Genomic DNA, 19,841 nt, shown 5'->3' with positions numbered 1-19,841 from the left:
CTAAGAGCATAATAATACATATTTCCATTAATTTGAGTCTTTTTTAAATCTGTTGACAGCATTTTGAAGTATTCTTCATGTAAGTCTTGCATGTTTCTTTTTTTTTTTTTTTTTTTTTTTTTTTGAGACGGAGTCTTGCTCTGCCACCCAGGCTGGAGTGCAGTGGCCGGATCTCAGCTCACTGCAAGCTCCGCCTCCCGGGTTCACGCCATTCTCCTGTCTCAGCCTCCCGAGTAGCTGGGACTACAGGCGCCCGCCTCGTCGCCCGGCTAGTTTTTTTTTTTTTTTGTATTTTTTAGTAGAGACGGGGTTTCACCGTATTAGCCAGGATGGTCTCGATCTCCTGACCTCGTGATCCGCCCGTCTCGGCCTCCCAAAGTGCTGGGATTACAGGCTTGAGCCACCGCGCCCGGCGCATGTTTCTTAGGTTTTATTTCCTTTTATCTTTACAGCTGCTAAACAGGAATTTTCCTTCTATTATATCTTTTGTATTTCCTTTTCATCTCTAGACCTTCAAGTCATAATACAATTGATTATTTTCAGGAATGAAAGAGGAAAGAGATAACCTGCAAGACATTTCCACATTTATGGTGGAAACAGGCTCTTACAATAGTGTAAAATCTGAGGCATCGCCTCGTAGAAAACATCAAACCTTAATCGGAAGTCCTTACGCAGGAGTTGGCAAAAGGAGCCACTTCTGTAGTTGGCTTCATCAACTCTCAGACCTTTCCCACAACCCACATCATACCAGTAACATTATCCTTTCTGCTGCTAAATATATCCAACTATTGCAAACTGACTTTTCTCAGAATTCACTGGTAGCCGTTAAAAGATGTTTCTGTTTAATATTTAATTTTAAGACTTATTTTTACTTACGGTATAGTTTATAGGTTTAGTATGAGTAAACTGTTGACCCATAATTTAAGGTCTTCTACTCCTTGACTCCAACCTCCTTTGTCCTCCTTCCTACCCCAAGTTTGACTTCTCATCATTTCCTCTAAACACCTTCATCTAAAATGCATCCCCCAACTTCATCTCCACCAACCAAAATTCTATCTGTACTTCGAAGTCCAGCTAAAATGGTTCTACTTCTCATAGTTCTAATTGACTAGCTCATTCACATTCCTAATTAAAACCCTTCTCTCTCTCTCTCTCTTTCTCTCTCTGAATGTCATGCCACTTTACCTGTAGGTTTCTGTGGTAGGAAGAATGATCCTGAAAGATGTCCACATTTTTTTTTTTTTTTTTTTTTGAGACAGAGTCTCGCTCCGTCACCCAGGCTGGAGTGCAGTGGCGTGATCTCGGCTCACTGCAAGCTCCATCTCCCGGGTTCACGCCATTCTCCTGCCTCAGCCTCCTGAGTAGCTGGGACTACAGGTGCCAGCCACCACGCCCGGCTAAGTTTTTGTATTTTTAGTAGAGACAGGGTTTCACCGTATTAGCCAGGTTGGTCTCGATCTCCTGACCTCATGATCTGCCCGCCTCAGCCTCCCAAAGTGCTGGAATTACAGGCGTGAACCACTGCACCCGGCCTGATGTCCACATCTTAATCCTTGAGACCTATGAGCATGTTATGCTACATGGCAAAGGGACTGTGAGAAGTAATTAAGATTACAGACCTAAGATGGAAGGAATATCTTGGGTTATGCAGGTTGGCCCAATCTAATCACATGAGCTCTTAAAAGCAGAGAACTTTCCCAAGCTGGTGTCAGGGATATGTGGCAGAACATGAAGTCAGAGAGATGGGAAGCATGAGAACTCTCCCTGCCATTGCGGGTCTGAAGGTAGAGGCAGTAACATAAAAAGCATGAGAGGGAAATGAGTTCTGCAAATAAGCAAGAAGCTCCTAAGAAGACCCTGAGTTCCAGGGGAGAACTGCAGCCACCACCCCCGCCCCACTGATACCTTGATTTTGACTTATTTTATTTTATTTTTTGAGGCAGGGTCTTACTCTGTTGCCCAGGTTGGAGTACAGTGGCACAATCACAGCTCACTGCAGCCATGACCTCCTGGGCTCAAGTGATCCTTCCATCTCAGCCCTCCCAGGAGCTGGAACTATAGGCATGTGCCACCGCACCCAGCTAACTTTTAAACTTTTTTTTTTTTTTTTTTGATAGATACGGGGTCTCCCTATGTTGCCCCGGCTGGTCTTGAACTCCTGGGATCAAGCAATCCTCCTGCCTTGGCCTTCCAAAGTGCTGGGATTACAGGCACAAGCCACTGCACCTGGCCTATGACTAATATTTATAGTACACAAAATCCCAGTATAATGGAATCAGGTTCAAGTGGTTCAGATTACAAAAAATCACAGTGAGAATTGGAGGTAAAGCTGACACAGATGCTCTGAACAGAACTAGCAAGTGAGAAAAATGATAGGGGACATTGGCAAATCAAGAAGTAGAATTGAGTTAAAGGTGATGGCATCAAAATAGATAGAAACCTTTATATAAGCATGCATTATACCCTCCAAAGAACTGAAGAGGGTGTGTGTGTGTGTCCATATGTGTGTGTGTGCATGCATGTGTGTGCATGCATGTGTGTGTATAAGATGTGGGTGTTTGGGGGCAGTTTTGTCATGACTAAGACCATTGGGACATCTGCAGTCAAAGAAGGTAAAGGGAATTCAAAGTCTGGTACTTGATTTTAGAACAAAAAACCTGTGATGAACTCAAGCACATATCAGTTCACCCTTTTCCACCTTTGTAAAATAGGAAGATGTCATTTGTAGTAGACACAATGATTAGCCCACATGAGTAAGACTTAGTATAGATTTTTAAATACTGAGGTTCAGTCATAATAATAATTTCCAAGACACAGAGCCTATAATCAATCACTATTTTTAGAGAGAGTAATGATTAAATGGAAAGGAATCAGCAGAAAGCACATGGTTTACAGAATTGTTTCTCACAGAGGTTACTGTATCCAGAGCAACACATTGTCTTCATTAAGGATCTTAAAAAAATTGCTCATTTCCTTAGACTTTTTTTGCTGTGATGCAACATTATTTACATTTTACAAGATGACATAAACACTATCTTGATGAGCATTTTTGGAAAGAGTTGCTCCTTGATTAAGAAATGCTAAGCTTTCTCTGATTGATTCTAAATTATGCTATCCCCCTTTTTTTTTTTTTTTTTTTTTTTTTTTGGCAAATGTCTATTGCTATAAACCTGGCCATTAGATATTCCAAGGGACATCAGTATCAAGTGAGAAGCCACTGTGTCTCTCTAGGGTCTGTGAGCCTCTGAAGTTAAACATTTGGAGTATAAGTGCCTATTTCTTTAAAAAAAAAAAAAAAAAAAAAAAAAAAGAGGCCATAGTGTTATCAGATGTTCAAAAGAGTCTGGAACTAAGTTTTTTGTAAATTAAGAAACTCTTTGCTCTGAATGTACAAGCTTACTTACTTATTTCAGGTTGTAACCTTGTCTTGGCCCAGTGTATTTTCCATTAATCTCCAGACGTGCGTTAAATTCATAAGATAGACCCCCCCACGCTCAATCCTGTGTGACAGGAAGGAGCCCAATTAAATAAATACACGTTTCTGAAATAATTATGTTGTGACTGGTGAGGATCAAAGAATTAATTCATCTTCTTTTTTAGACTTTTAGCGAACTTTTCACAATAATGCTCTTTCCACCTTTGTAAAATAGGGAGATGTCATTTGTAGTAGGCACAATGATTAGCCCACATGAGTGAGACTTAGCATAGATTTTTAAATGCTGAGTTTCAGCCATAATAATAAAGTGGTTCTCAGAGTGACAAACAATATGTGCTTAAAATCTTTCAGTGGTGCCCCCAGATTCCTAGAATAAATCCTAAATTCCTTCAATAGCTTTGTAATCTAACCCCGATTTAAGTGTACACGTTTGTCTTTTAATATTACAGAGTTTCTTAGCTTAAGCACTACTGACCTTGAGAGCTAGTCTTTGTTGTGGAGGCTGTCCTGTGCACTGTAGGAAGTTTAGCAGCTACCCTGGCCTCTACCCACTACGGGCTAATAGCAGTCCCCTCTGCCACTTGTGACAACCAAAAGCACCAGGAATTGACAAATGTTCCCTGGGGCCAAAGACTCCCTTGATTAAGAACCACTAACTTATAGTCCTTTATTCTCTCAAACTCGACTCCACCGTGATGAACTTCTTTCCATTTCGGAATGCACATTTCTTTCTTCTCTGTACCTTTTTACCTCTGTGCCTTTTATGTATGCACCACACTTTCTGTTATGCCTGCAAACTCCTCGGTCTTATCTTCAGGGCTCAACTTAGCAGCCTGGGTTAGATAGGTCCAGCTTCCAGCTTCCACCTGCATTTCCTCTTTCACAGACTGGCTCTGTTGTATGAAGTAGTTGAAGGTTTATCTGTACCTCCTATTAAACCATAAGTGGCAAGAGATCAAGATCATTACTGAGGTCTTCACTGCTATATTCCATTGCCTGGCACATATTGGGAGTCCAATAAAGAGTTGCTGAATAAACTAACATTTGAGTCCCACAAAGATTAGTCAACACCACTATAGTGTTATTTTTTTTAAAAAAATTGCATTTCCTTGTACAGTTATTAAACTTTAAGAGTTCAAAAATAACCTTGGGAAAAAACTGGCGCAACGTGTGTTAAACACAAATCACTGTTTCAACTGAATTCCTTCCATGCATTTGACCTTTACAAGTCTTTTTAGCTTAATTTATTTTATATTTAAAACCTATATTTTATCACAATTTGGCAGATTTTTGTTTGCTGTCTATTAGCATGGTAAAGGTCACATCATTAGATGAAGCCTGGTGGCAGAAAAAACACAGTAATTTGCCAATGGGAAACACGGAAAAACTGGCTTCATTTTTTATGTTATGCTGTAACTTTTACCTTGGGGTTGATTTAAAATGTTATTATTCAAAATTGAAAATTATATCTGAAATGAATTCTGTAAAGTACACAAAAGAGAAAAATTATCTAAATGGCTAAATCTAAAACCATGGTTATGTTACACAATTAAATATTAGAAAGTGCTTAAAATATCTTGGCTAACAAAGGGATTTAAAAATCTATTAAATAAAAACTACCAAAGCGTACAGACCCCCTAGACTATGTGTTTCTCTTTGGTTCTTGTCATTTAACATTTTTTAATGATAAAAGAAAATAATTTCCAACAATACTTATATGTCAGCTAGATAATTATTTGATGTGTACTCAATTGGATATAAAATTCAGTCCATTGTTGATAGTGTTATATAGGACCCAGGGCAATGTTCACAGTAATTATCTAGGCACTATTTCTCATTTCAAGGACTTTCAATACAACATAAAGCAAGGTAACTTGTCAAAATGATTTACTGAGTGTCCACTCTATGCACACACTACAGTTGATAACAAGAGGTAACTGAGACACAGCACTTGCCTCAAGAAACCACCAGTCTGGCAAAGGACAAAAGACATGTACACAAAGAACTGTAGTTTTGTAAAGAAAGCCCCATGCATTAAAATAAACAGAATGCTATATGTCTTCAAAGACAAGAGAGATAATATCTGTGTGGGTGGGTGGGGAGGTGTGTAATGGGGTTGTCTCCAAAAGAAGGGCATTCTAGATAAATTAATTTGCTTGAAAACAGAATTTACATAAGACTTTTTTTCCTACTTTTGTGTTAGGTTCTCGGGGTACATGTGCAGGATTTTTATATGGGTAAATTGCTTGGTGTATGAATGATCTCGTCACTAAGATAGTGAGCATAGTAACTGATAGGTAGCCTTCCGACCCCTACCCTCCCTCCCACCTCCCCCCTCAGGTAGACCCCATTGTTGATTGTTCCCATCTTTGTGTATGTAAGACATATTTTGATAACAGTGAGCAGAGTATGGAAGTATTTGGAGGTAAGGGCTAGAATGGTTGGTGACTTATACATCACTGAAGAACATGCTTTCACCTTGGCTGAAAGGAGCCACATTTCAGCAATTTTTGTCTCTACCCCACTAGTGTTGAGTAAAATGCTTGTCCCTTCATTGGTAATGGTGGTGGTAGTAGAGCATGTGCGAGGGAAGGGAAGGGAGAAAGGAAGAGAGAGAGGAGGAAAAGAAGGGAAAGAGAAGGGAAGGGAAAGGAAAAGGGGTCCATTATTGATAGTGTTGTGTAGAACTAAGGGCATTGTTCACAGTAATTATCTAGGCACTATTTCTCATTTTAAAGGATTTTCAATATAATGTAAAGCAAAGTAACTTGTCAAAGTGATTTACTCTATGCAAATGCTAGCATTGATAACAAGAGGTAACTGAGACACAGCACTTGCCTGGAGAATATATACAGGGGACTGTATTAGATTCACTAATAAGGAGCCACTGAAGATTTTTGAATCAGAATACTATAATTTCAGCTCTACTGTATAATCATCTGACCATGGGCATAGAATATACTGTGAGGAAAGAGGCATGTGGTAAGTTACCAGCTGAAACTACCTTGATAAGAGAAATTGAGGCCCTGACTCTGGGGTTAACCATGGTGATAAAAAGGAAGAGATCAATGAGATATTTCATAAGGAGGATTTCAGGGACATGATAAGCTATGAATTAGGTACAAGCAAGAAAGACTTGATACCACTCTGAAGTTTCATGAGTAAACAACTTAGCAATTAAAGAAGCTATTAATAGAAATGGAGAGGGGAAGAAAAGGAAGAGTTCAGTTCTTGGAAGGTAGAACTGTCACATGCTTGCAGGCCTCTGAGCAGAGATAATTAGTCTTGGGCCTCAGAAGAAAGCCTTAGTGAAGGTTATGCCTTTGAGAGTCTCTAGCTTGGAGGAAAAGAAAGAGAAGCCATTGGCATGGATGAGATGGTCTAGGGAGTGGGGAAAGGAGATACGACTAAGGACATTTGGTTAGACCTATACTTAGAATATCTAAGTGATAAGAAGAAAATCAACCAAGGTCATGCTCTGTGAGAAAACTCAAGGCAGGCGATTTAAAAGAGAATGCAGGAAAAGCAAAACTCCCCACTCCCTAAGCGTGGGCTGCACTTAGTGACTTGCTTTCCAAGAGGACAGCATAAAAAAAGGGAGTCCAGCCGCGGTGGCTCACACCTGTAATCCCAGCACTATGGGAGGCCGAGGCAACCAGATCACAAGGTCAAGAGGTTGAGACCATCCTGGCCAACATGGTGAAACCCCATTTCTACTAAAAATACAAAAAAAAAAAAAAAAATTAGCTGGGCATGGTGGCATGTGCCTGTAATCCCAGCTACTCAGGAGGCTGAGGCAGGAGAATTGCTTGAACCCGGGAGGCAGAGGTTGCAGTGAGCTGAGATCATGCCACTGTACTCCAGGCTGGTCACAGACCGAGACGCCGTCTCAAAAAAAGAAAAAGGGAAAGAGGAACTTGACAGAACAGTAACCTGGCAAACACTGCCTCAGTCAAGTAGTGGCAAGTCTTTTAATCTTCCTGCAAGTCTGTCCTTATCTGTAATAATAATAATGTACCTACTCCATAGGGTTGTTGTAAAACTTAGATGAATTCATTATTTTAACGTTTTAAAACAGCATCTGGCACATGGTGTTCAGTAAATGTTAGATATTTGTTCTTATGTTTCTGAATGAAGCATGAACTGAATGAAGCAAATTAGGATGTGTAGTTTGTAAATGATATCAAACTAATGTGAATTACAATGCTCTGGATAACAGTAATACATTTTAAAATTCTCTTAATTTCTTTCCACAAATATTGGCATTGGTTTTTAGAGTTAGGGTCTCACTCTGTCACACAAGCTGGAGTGCAGTGGTGTGATCATAGCTCACTGCAGCCTTAAACTCCTGGGCTTAACTGATCATCCTGCCTCAGCTTCTAGAAAAGCTAGGACTACAGGTTCATGCCATCATACCTGGCTACTTATTTTTAAAAAAACCTTTTTAAGAGAGGGTCTCACAGTGTTGCCCAGGCTGGTCTCAAACTCCTGGCCTCGAATGATCCTCCCCCCTCAGCCTCCAAAAACACTAAGATTACAGGCATGAACCACTGTGCCCAGCCTCACATACATTTTTGACGCTCGGCTGTGTAACCAGGTGCTAGAAGTTGTAAGCAGAGATAGGAGTAGGTCATAGTCACTACCCACAAAGTGGTCTTTATCACTGTCCTTAGATGTCACAGAGATGGATTCATAAACCAACAAGTGGTAAGATAGAGGATCCATATGACGTTCTATGGGAGCACAAAGGGGTGGTACTTAGACTAGGGAGGATGTGAGGAAGGCCTCCTAAATACAGTGCCCTTTGAGGTTTACCTTAAATGATAAACACAAGTACCCAGGTAGAGAAAAGGAAAGAGGATGCTTAGGTATTCAGACATGAAAAAGCATGACAGGTTTACAGGAATGTGAGTCATTTGTTGTGGCTGGAACTTAGAGTGCTTGTGTGGAACTTGGTGGGCAAAGGCACTAGCAACTAAGAAAAGAAAAGATTGCCTATAAAAATAAAATGAAATGCAATAGGAACAAGTGTAGAATACACTTACTTTTAGGGAAAAATTAAAGTGTGGAATACACTTACTTTTAAGGAAAAATTAAAATAAAGGAAGTAGAAGTGCTAAAAGTTAGCTAGAGAAGAAAAAATATATAAGTGAATAGAAATTCATAAAGTCATCTCAGAAACAGGAAAGACCAACATGATACCAGGTTTTATTAAAAGACATAAAAATACTGATGAGCTCTCCTTCTGTGGTCTATGATATTTGGCATTGGTCAAATACTCAGTTTAAGATCAGCACACTTTTCAATCAACTTGGAGACGATCCAGCATGAGTGGGAAATTATTCAAAGGGGTCAAATATAGGAAAAGAACAAAGAAAGACATAGTTATTCTTTTCAATTATGTGAAGGGGTCATAGAAAAGATATACTGATTAGATATTCTCCATGTCCACAAAGTAGTCAATGAGAGGAAACAGTCTTCTTGTCAAGGAGACCAGAATGTCACGCACATAGAGGGGACTTGGGTTCCAGGTGACGAGACTTAGGAATGGACTGCTAGGGCATGGCCATGCACTGGCCTTCCCCAGAGACCTTCAGCAGGAGAGGGCAGCACTCTTTCTCCTAATTAGATGTTAATTTACCTGAAGACTTTCAGCGCCTCTCTCAAAGACTATGCAGAGTCATGATTTGCTGATCAAAGACCACAGTACACTTTCAAAATCATGCCTTTGTCACTAATGTAAAATCTGGTAAAATATAGAAAAAGTAGTAGAAACTTTATCATCCCATTTTAAATGAATATAGGACAACTGCTCTATAATTGCAACAAAAAGGTTTGAAAGGCATCTCTGAAACAAAGTTCACAGGGGGAAAAAAGTGAAAAGCCATTAACCAGAATTCTTCACATATTTTACTCAATTTTTCAATATTTTCTAATTCTAAAAAATTCCAATTAGAGTAAGTTTGATTCTGCACTAAACATTTCTGAAATGGAGATATTTAATAAAATTCCCTGTTCTATTCATATAGCTAGAATGGCTTCATTTTAGCCTGACCTCCTGGCACTGTAAGAACATAGATTACATATATATACTTCTAAGTTAGAAAAAAAGTAAAGATTGTTTTAAAAATCTCTTCAGGATATATAGTACATTCTGGAAATATGAGACATTCATTTGCCAATGAGTTTTCTATCTGCTACCAAATTAGTTATGAATTATAATCACTAGAGTTATATCCAATTCTACCAAAAAACTAATTGTAGAATTTTAATATGTTTAAGCCCTGAAAGAGGAGAACGATAACCTAGATGAACCAAAATAACCAAGAACAGATACCTACCACAGAGTTGTTGACAAAGTTTTACTTCCTAATTAAAACAAGCATCTCAAATCCTCTTGAGATTCCACAATATAGTTACTCAAAGATTTAAAATGATACTAAGATCTAACTTGAAAAGAGCTATTAGAGTATTCATTAACACTAACTTGCCTTTTCTCAGAATTCTTACCCTGTAATGTGATGAAAACACAGCATTTGTTTCTGACCTAGATAGAAAGCACCATGCTAGAAGGACCCAAATTCAATCTATATCATTTCAGGTTCACACCATCCTGGAGATAGAGGAGAAACTGTTTTTGTTTGGTTTTGGTTTTGTTTTTGTTTTAAGTTACCAGCTAACATGGTGATAAAAATATAACCACAAAATATCTGTTACCTTCTCTACGTAGATGTATGCTTAGGAAGTTCAAAGTAAGTTTTTGATTTTTGTTTTGTTTTCTTTTCTGTTGTTCGTTTCTTGTTTTTTTTTTTTTTTTTTTTTTTTTGGTTTGTTTGTTTGTTTTTCATGAGACGGAGTCCCACTCTGCCACCAGGCTGGAGTGCAGTGGCACAATCTCAGCTCGCTGCCACCTCCACCTCCCAGGTTCAAGCAATTCTCCTGCGTCAGCCTCCCAAGTAGCTGGGACTACAGGCGCATGCCACCATGCCCAGCTAATTTTTGTATTTTTAGTAGAGACAGAGTTTCAGCATGTTGGCCAGGATGGTCTCAATCTCTTAATCTCATGATCCGCCCGCCTCAGCCTCCCAAAGTGCTGAGAATTACAGGTGCGAGCCACTGCACCCGGGCTAGTACTTTTTTTTAATAAAAGATAAATGTACTCTTTTCTTACTATGGTCTCCTGAAAGAACTTGTTGAAGGTTCTGCAGCCTTCTGGCAGTGAGAGACTGTATACAATTAAAGAGTAATGAAATTTGAAGGGGTGGGGGTGGAAGGGGATAAATGGATAAAAAGCTAAAAGTGGGATAAAAGTTCCATATTTATTTTTAAAAAACAAGGCCGGTCATGGTGGCTCACACCTGTAACCCCAGCACTTTGGGAGACCGAAGTGGAAGGATCACTTGAGTCCAGGAGCTTGAGACCAGCCTGGGCAACATGGTGAAACCCATCTCTACAAAAATTACAAAAGGTTAGTTGGACGTGGTGCTGTTTGCCTGTAGTCTCAGCTAATAGGGAGGCTGAGGTGGGAGGATCACCTGAACCCAGAAGGTCAAGGCTACAGTAACAGTGTGACAGTGACAGTGAAATCCTGTCTAAAAACAAAAACCAAAAAACCAGATCAGTATGTCAATACACCACATTTGCTTCATTAAATTTGAAGGAAAGGAAAGATGATAAAATTGATATGGAAATAAATTTATTCACTTGAGCAGTAGAGAAGTATAATTTTATAAAACATAAGTTGGTAACCACTTATAAAAATATATCAAAGTTTTATTTAATATGGTATTCCTAAAAACTAACTAGCAATAATAAAGTAATCTAGGGCAAATAATTCACAACTATTCAACATGCACTTCTAAACTATAGCTAACACTTACAGAGTACTTGCTATGTGCCAAGAACTTTTTAAATGTTTTTCGTGTATTATCTTATTAATTCTCTAACAGTACTATGTGGCAGGTACTATTATTAGCCCCATGTTAAAACTGTGGAAACCAAAACACTGGAAACTCAAGTAATTTGCCAAAGATCACACAAGCCAGTGAGTAGGAGAGCTGAGGTTCAAATTCAAGGACTTTCAGTGTTAGCTTCATTTAATTTATGTAATAAGTCATATATTATCTTTGCTTAAAACAAACAAAAATGAGGCCAAGCACAGTGGCTTATGCCTGTAATCCCAGCACTTTGGGAGATGGAGGTAGGCGGATCACAAGGTCAAGAGTTCAAGACCAGCCTGGCCATCATGGTGAAACCCTGTCTCTACTAAAAATACAAAAATTAGCCGGGCATGGTGGTGCACGCCTGTAATACCAGCTACTTGAGAGGCTGAAACAGGAGAATTGCTTGAACCCGGGAGGCGGAGGTTGCAGTGAGCTGAGATCATGCCACTGCACTCCAGCCTGGGTGACAGAGTGAGACTTTGTCTCAAAATAAATCAATAAATAAAAATTAAAATAAAAAAAACACTCAGAAACAAAGCCATATAAAATGAAGAAATGAAGCAATAAGAGCACTTCTCTACCCTAGGCTCTGAAATTAAACACTATTGAGAATTTAGGGCCGGGCGCGGTGGCTCAAGCCTGTAATCCCAGCACTTTGGGAGGCCGAGACGGGCGGATCACGAGGTCAGGAGATCGAGACCATCCTGGCTAACACGGTGAAACCCCGTCTCTACTAAAAATAAATATAAAAAACTAGCCGGGCGAGGTGGCGGGCGCCTGTAGTCCCAGCTACTCAGGAGGCTGAGGCAGGAGAATGGCGTGAACCCAGGAGGCGGAGCTTGCAGTGAGCTGAGATCCGGCCACTGCACTCCAGCCTGGGCGACAGAGCGAGACTCCGCCTCAAAAAAAAAAAAAAAAAAAAAAAAGAGAATTTAGTATAGGTACACAGATAGACTTAAGATACACATGTGCACACACAGCATTTCTATAAAAATGGGATACACTTATACAATGCATATTTTTTCTTAATATCAAAAATACATGTTTAAAACACATCTATGTACTATTTAAATACATCTTTCTATGTACAATTACAAATAATACAACAGTTATTTGTATTTTAAACACATCTTTCTACATGCTAATTAAAATAATCTTTCTATTTAAAACACATCTTTTTATGTGCTATTACGAATAATACAACAGTTACTATTTGTATGCCCGTAAATGTTTTCACATATGCTGAATTTCTCCAGGACAAATTCTAGGACAAGTGATAAACTATCCTCCAAAAGGATGAATTAATTTGTTAATTGTCACTGTGAGTATAACTTTAAAATGAGATATTTTGTTGGCATGCCCAAGTTTTGATTCCTGTATTAATAATCGTCTACTGTCTCTGCCTAACCCACAGAACTGTATAATTAGTTCTAGCCTTTTCTGTTTGATTCTTTTAGATTTCTAGGTAGGCAAACCAATTATTCACACCTACACTTGTCTGTCTTTTGTCCACAAAAATCTATTCTCATTTTGCCAACTTGTCTAATTTTTCAATCATTAGCATTACCAGAGCAGGGATAAATAACAGTACCCCTTCTTCTGACTTTAATAGGACTACCATACAGTTATTCCAATGCATATGTTTGGATACATTTCCACTAAGATATTGTTCATTAACAGAGCAAATGTATTTATGTTTCTGGCTTATTGAGTGATTTTATTCACTTTAGTTGTTGAACTTTATGTCTATCAGAATGAGACGATAGCTTTTGTTCTGGTGCAATTTTTTTTCAATTTTTTCTCATGTCCCTGGCTCAGTTTTCAGCTGTTATTTCTACTTGAGCTTCTATTAACAAATACTGATTTCTGCAATGAATTGATTAGCTCTCATTTCTTTAGAGAGTTCTCCAGATCCATCTTGATCTTCTTTTTTGTCTCCTTATCAATTCTTTGATCTCTTTTTCTATATAATATCTATCTTCTTTGATATGAGAATGTCAACTGTGTGCTCCTGAAAAATAGCTAACACCAAGAGTGTACTATTATGTGCCAAAAGCTGTACAAATGTTTTACAAATATTATCTTACCAATCCTCTCACAAACCTATGACGAAAGCACTGTTATTATTTCTTGTTAAAAATCTGGAGACACTGAAAACTGAAGTAATTTGCCAAAGATCCCACAAGCCAGGGAGTGGTAGAGCAAGGGTTCAGATTCAGGGAGGTTTTGTATTAGTGATGTTTAGCATGCGTCTGAAATTTTCTTTTGTTTCCTGGAGTAATTCTTTTAACATGTTTTTGTCTCTCTCTCTCTCTCTCTCTCTCTCTCTCTCTGCCTCCCTTCCCCACTCCCCATCTCTGTCTCTCTCCTTATATTATCAATGTATAGATCCCCTGGATATTTCTTTCTGCATGTTACTCTTTTTTGTATATGTACAGTTTATCCTGACAACTGTTTGACTCAAGAACAGAGTAGGGATGGATTTGGGGGAGCAATTATCTGTCAGTAGCTTTAATCTGGATAACTTGTTTTCAAGTACTTTCTCATCAAATCAGCTGTCTCTTCTGACCTGGAGGAAACATCATTCCTCAGTTTCTGGCATTTTTCACTTAGGAGTAAGCATGACGTTAGAGTAGCTTCCTAGGTTACAGGCCCCTCTGTGATTCAGGGTTTACCTCTGCTCAGTTGACTTGGTCAACACATATAAAGATGATCATTGCTTCTTTTCTCCCCCACCAACCCACTTGCACTTTTAGGCATTTTTCCTGGGAAAGGCATCCAGTTCAGAATAAATACAAATGGCAAGCCTATGCATTTTCTTTTCTTTTTTAAAAATGTAATTTAATTTGAAGTTTTAGGATACATGTGCAGGACGTGCAGGTTTATTACATAGGAAAATGTGTCCCATGGTGGTTTGCTGCACCTATCAACCTGTCACCTAGGTATTAAGCCCTGCATGCATTAGCTATTTATCCTGATATTCTCCCTCCCCTTGCCCCGCTGACAGGCCCCAGTGTGAGTCGTTCCCCTCCCTGTGACCATGCGCTCTCTGTTCAGCTCCCACTTATACGTGACAACATGTGGTGTTTGGTTTTCTGTTCCTGTGTTAGTTATGCCTATGTATTTTCTTTCCCTACCTTTTATTCTCTATCTGCAGTGGGAGTCCCATGATGATGTTTCCTTCTTATATCCCACCTGGCTTCCTTCTTATATCCCACCCTACACGTCATCACTCCTTTAGAGGATCTTTCAAGCTACTTTCACTTACTGTTGAAGAAAATGTAGATATATCCAGCTAATGTTAGCAGGGGATATTTCCTTGCAAGGTGACACCCAGAAGACATTTTCTGGCACACAAGGATTCAAAGAGTTTACTATCCAAAAACCTGTGTGAACACATTGCTTGAAGACACAGTTGTCCCTTGGTATCCATTGGGGAATAGTTCTAAGACCCCAGAGATACCAAAATCCACTAATGCTCAAGTACCTTAATAGTAGCATATAAGCTATGTACACCCTCCTGTATACTTGAAATCATCTCTAGATTACTTATTATATCTAAAACAATACAGTAAGATACATGAGTTGCCATTCTAATCCAACTTCTTACCAAAGTGGCCTCCTGACCCTCAAATTTCAGGAGTTTCCCTAGCACAGGTTCTAAACAGTACCCAATCTGGCAGAGCTGACTTGTAGAACAAGGGATCCAATACATTCAAAGACCAGTGCAACTGCATTATTGTTTGAATGAAACAGAAGCCTACATTTTCCAGAGAGATTTGATAAGCCTGTCAGAAAAGTGTATGAAAACTTCACACTGATATATATTCCACATTTACACCCAGTCCCCTTTCAGTAGGAGATGGTATTTCTATGTCCTGACTGAGTGCTCATGCTCCAAAACAAAAGACAATACTCTTCCTAAAATCTGGTAGAACAGAGTCCAAGTGTAGCACAATAAGCAATGGTCTGATTATGTGCATAGCCCATGTGCAGAAAACCACCAGATATTTCCATCTGTCCATCTTTATCTGCAGCTAATTGATTTCACAACTCTTCCAGATGTTAAAATGCCAGGCCCCATATAAAAATGTTAGCCAATCACGGCTAAGCCTGCAAATGTATCTTTCCAAACAACGGGAAATGTGGAGTCAGAGAGTCCCAGAGAGGAAAACTAAACCGCCAGAAAGCAGAATAGGGATATTCATGTCATTGTTCCTTTAATTGGTTGAAGGACCTCTGTCTGCCAAGCACCATGATCCATGCTCAGGACACACTCGAGACTAAGGGTCCCTGCCCTTGGGGAGCTTCAAATTCAAGCAGATGCAGACACAGAAGAGGAGCAGTGTCCCATGTCAAGGTGCAGAAGGGTGAGCGGAGAAGGAGGCCACACTCATTAACAGAGGAAAGTTCCTCCGAGTCACTGGTTAGGCGGTGAGATGTTCCAGTGAATGAAATCATTCATATTGCTATTCTATATGAAGAAACCATTTTTCAGAGTCAAAATTTAAAACCTGCACTTAACAGTGAACATTTGATGAACAAAAGGTTGAACTGAGTTTTCAGGAGCTGTCGTCATTCTGAAAACACCAAGTTTTGCCTTCACATACAGCCTCTTTCCTTTCTCAAGGCTATGCTCCTGCTTCTCCCAGGACCTCTCTGTCCTTGGTTCTTTGAAATGCACGCTTCCCCTTCCTTGTGGCCTCACATGGGCCCTCCGACGCTTGGCTCTCACCGGGCCCTTCTCTCCTCCTTCCCTCTGTAAGTGCCTTGAGCACTGACCCGTATTTGGGTGACTGCCAACTCCACATCTTCGCCTGACCTATCACCTTCGTTCAGTTTCCTGTCTCCACACCCATCCTGGCTGTTTCTCCACACAGTAATCTATACGTAGTGATCCTCTGTCACTTGAAACTCAGCTCTTCCAAAAGTGAGCTCACTCACTTTACATCCCAGACTGGCTCCTTGACCAACGGTCTGCAGTCCCAGCACCTCCACGTTCTGCCTTTGAATATAACCATTCCAGCCATCTTCCTGGGTCCCTGCTCACTAGCGAGTGGGAGGAAATTAACAGGTCTGCTTTCATTTACAGCTAAGTTTGATCCCTAAGTTTAACAACTCCTTTTCTGTTTCTTTGTTCCTTTGAAAGTAAAAGGGGGACAATGATAGATGACTGCAGGACCGGTAGTAGGAACCAACAAGATAACAGATACCAAAACATTTCAAAAACTAGAAAGTGGTATGCAAGAATAAGATATTAGTCAGTGGCTCATAGATGTTATTTTTCACATGGGATGTTGTTATCATATATATAAGTATGATAGATATATTTTGTCATGCTCAACAGGATAAATATATTTTTTCATGCTAACATGGAAATCAACCTGACACAGTTCAGTGCCCAGTAAATTGTGGATAGCATTTTATTTTTTGGAATAGTAAAATGTAGATTAAAAAGAAAATTATAACCAATTTCTTAGAAACCTTCAAGAAAGACACACAGATATTGATGCAAGTATTTTGCTGTATATCACATTTATATATGAATATAAAAACCTTGTGTATCCCGGAACTTAAAATAAAATTAAATGAAATTTAAAGAAAGAAAAATAAGGAAAAGCTATGGATAAACAATTCATATAAAGTGAAAAAAAAAAAGCCTACATACACATATCAAAATTACTCTCCTCTTTTTTCTACCCATGGCTATAGGATAGGATCATAAAATTATAAAATCCTACTGTGATTTTATAAATTGTGAATCAAAATTGCCCCAGGACATATACTTGTACAACTTGAGATCCATGAAACTCCCCACTCACTGAGGTGATAGGTGTCATCTCCCTGTCATCTCCAGCTACACGAACACCATGTGAGAGGACCCTTGTCCTCTTCACCTTCATGTATGCACGCTCCGATTAGCTCATCCATTCTTCTGCCTGTGACTCCTGCCATCACCACACCCACCACATACTTTAGAAAGCACAGGATATTTGAGCACTTATCACAAACCAGATGTTTTGGGTCGGGGTGGGAACCATATTTGGCTCTGGGGCAAAGTAGCAAGAAGTTTCAAAAACTGTTAATATTTTCATTCTCTTTCAGAAATGTAAGAGGCCATAGAAAGTGTGTCTACCTCCCTCTGGGTCAGGATTTTCTCTTTTTTCACTCTGCTCCTATTTCTAGGGGTTTGTCTTTCATCAGTCCTGCCCCTTTGACTGCACATTTTTGCATATCCCTAATCTCTTTCACTTTTGGGGTTAATGGGGATACTGCAGAACTCTCAACTGGGAATAGTCTAGAAATGGAAGAGGTTTTGACTTTTTGTGGGGATATTTCTCATTTCCTGTTTTTATTGAAAAGGTCTGAGTGTTCTGATTTTTTAAAAAATATTATTTCTCCAGCACCTCCGCGTCTCAGAATCTGCTCACCTGCAGGCTTCCTGGGGAAGCACCTGCACTCTCACCCACTGACGCCCACTTACATCCTCCACCTGCACCTTAATTCACAGAGACTGATTTTCATCCCTTGCACTTGGTTGAAACCACGTTCTCCTTTCAGATCTTCACATGGCTAGACCAGGAGCTTCTTACTGTCTGCATTTCTTCTCTTTGAATCTCATTCCTGAAGTTCTCTTCTGCATTACTGCTCCTTTGTGAGTCTCCCTTCTTCTCTGATAACTTTTCAGTTGCCTTTCTTCTGCTCCTTCAGCTGAATTTCTTTAATTTTATTCTTAGCTACTTTCACTTCTCATTTTACAATTTATCTTTGCACTAACTCACCCATTCATTCAAATTCAACTAAAACCGACTCTGTGGATATGGCAGACTCCTAAGTTCCATCGCTAACCTTGACCAAGCTCTTGAGCTTTAAGAACAGTTGTCAGAGAGCACCGTGGATTTCTTACCGTCTCAGGTTCTCACTGATTACAAGGAAATACTCCCCTGCATTGTGTATGTTCCTGTTGGCATTTGCTCCTCAAGACTTAACTTTGGCTACTTGACATCCTAATCTAAGTGTTAGGATAAGATGTTTTGACCTTATCTTTTTATCCTTAAAGGATTTTGCAAGCATATGTTTCAAGAACTGAACTATGTGACCAGAACTCTTAAATCCTGCTATGGACTGAATGTTTCTGTCATTTCCACCAAATTCATATGCTGGAATCCTAACCCCCAATGTGATGGTATTAGGAGGTAGGGCCATGGGGGGTGGTTAGGTCATGAGGGCTCTGAGATTAGTACCTTTGTAAAAAGACACTAGAGAGCTTGCTTTCTCTGCTCTTCACAATGAGAGGATGCAATGAGAAGAGGGCCCTCACCAGACACAGGATCTGCTAGCACCTTGATCTTAAACTTCCCGTCTCCAGGACTGGGAGAAATAGATGTTTGTTATTTAAGCCATGCAGCCTATGGCAATTTGTTATGGCGGCCTGAACTGACTAGGACAGGTCCTTATCTCTGAATGGGAACAGAGAATAAGATAAACTCTAAGGACTGAGACCCTTGTCAGTTCGTAAAAGCATTATTTTTATTTTGCAGACAGAGGTTACAAGTCTTGTATAAATTACTTTAAATACCATTGGTTTAACTTCAATCCTTTAGAAATGCACAGTCCAGAAATGAAAGTGAGAACTGTGTGACTGTAAAACTGTAAAAATTGTTTTCATGCATGGCTTACGAGCACAATCAGAGTCCAAATGGCTACACTTCTCTTTAATATATACTTTATATTAGCTGTTAAGGAATATTGCTCTACAAAGGTTGTTTTAAGTATATCTAAAAGACAGCAGAATAGTCGGTAATAATTTCAACAAATTAATATTTAGGAAGTGTTCATTATGTGCTGTGATAAGGCACTGTGATAAGTGTTTTACATGCTTATTTGATCCTCAAAAAAAGTCGATAATATGTGGTAGATTATTAACCTGTTTTATGCACGAAAAAACTAAAGCTCAGAAAAGGTAAGTAATCTACCCGTGGTAACCGAAAACACTGTAATTCATGTTCATCAGACCAATAGAAAATATTTAGAAAACATATTCCACATTTTTTACTTAATATTATAGTGTTTTGTTCACCAAATCATACCATTGTGCATATACTTGCGGAAGAGGAAAGAGAGGACAAAAAGGATCTATCAAATCTCATTTCTAAAAAACTAGCCAATAAAAAATGTTCTGTCTATTCATGATAAGGATAATTTAAAATTATTACATTGTAATTTTCAATTTAGTTTTAGTAGCCTAGGAAAAAATCTCAAAATGATTGATATTGTTAACTTACATAAGTTAATTATATAATTTGTATGTTAATTATATAATTTTAATTTGGTCCAAGAAATATGGATTATTAGGTACTCAAGAGTCAACATTCACTGAACTACATGTCAAATAATCCCATGGCCATATAAATTATAAATAAAAGATAAATAAAAGATACCTAAATATGATTAAGTATATA

This window comes from Rhinopithecus roxellana, chromosome 1 (assembly GCF_007565055.1).
Source record: "Rhinopithecus roxellana isolate Shanxi Qingling chromosome 1, ASM756505v1, whole genome shotgun sequence".
NCBI classification, from domain to species: Eukaryota; Metazoa; Chordata; class Mammalia; order Primates; family Cercopithecidae; genus Rhinopithecus; species Rhinopithecus roxellana.
This window is presented reverse-complemented; position numbering follows the sequence as displayed.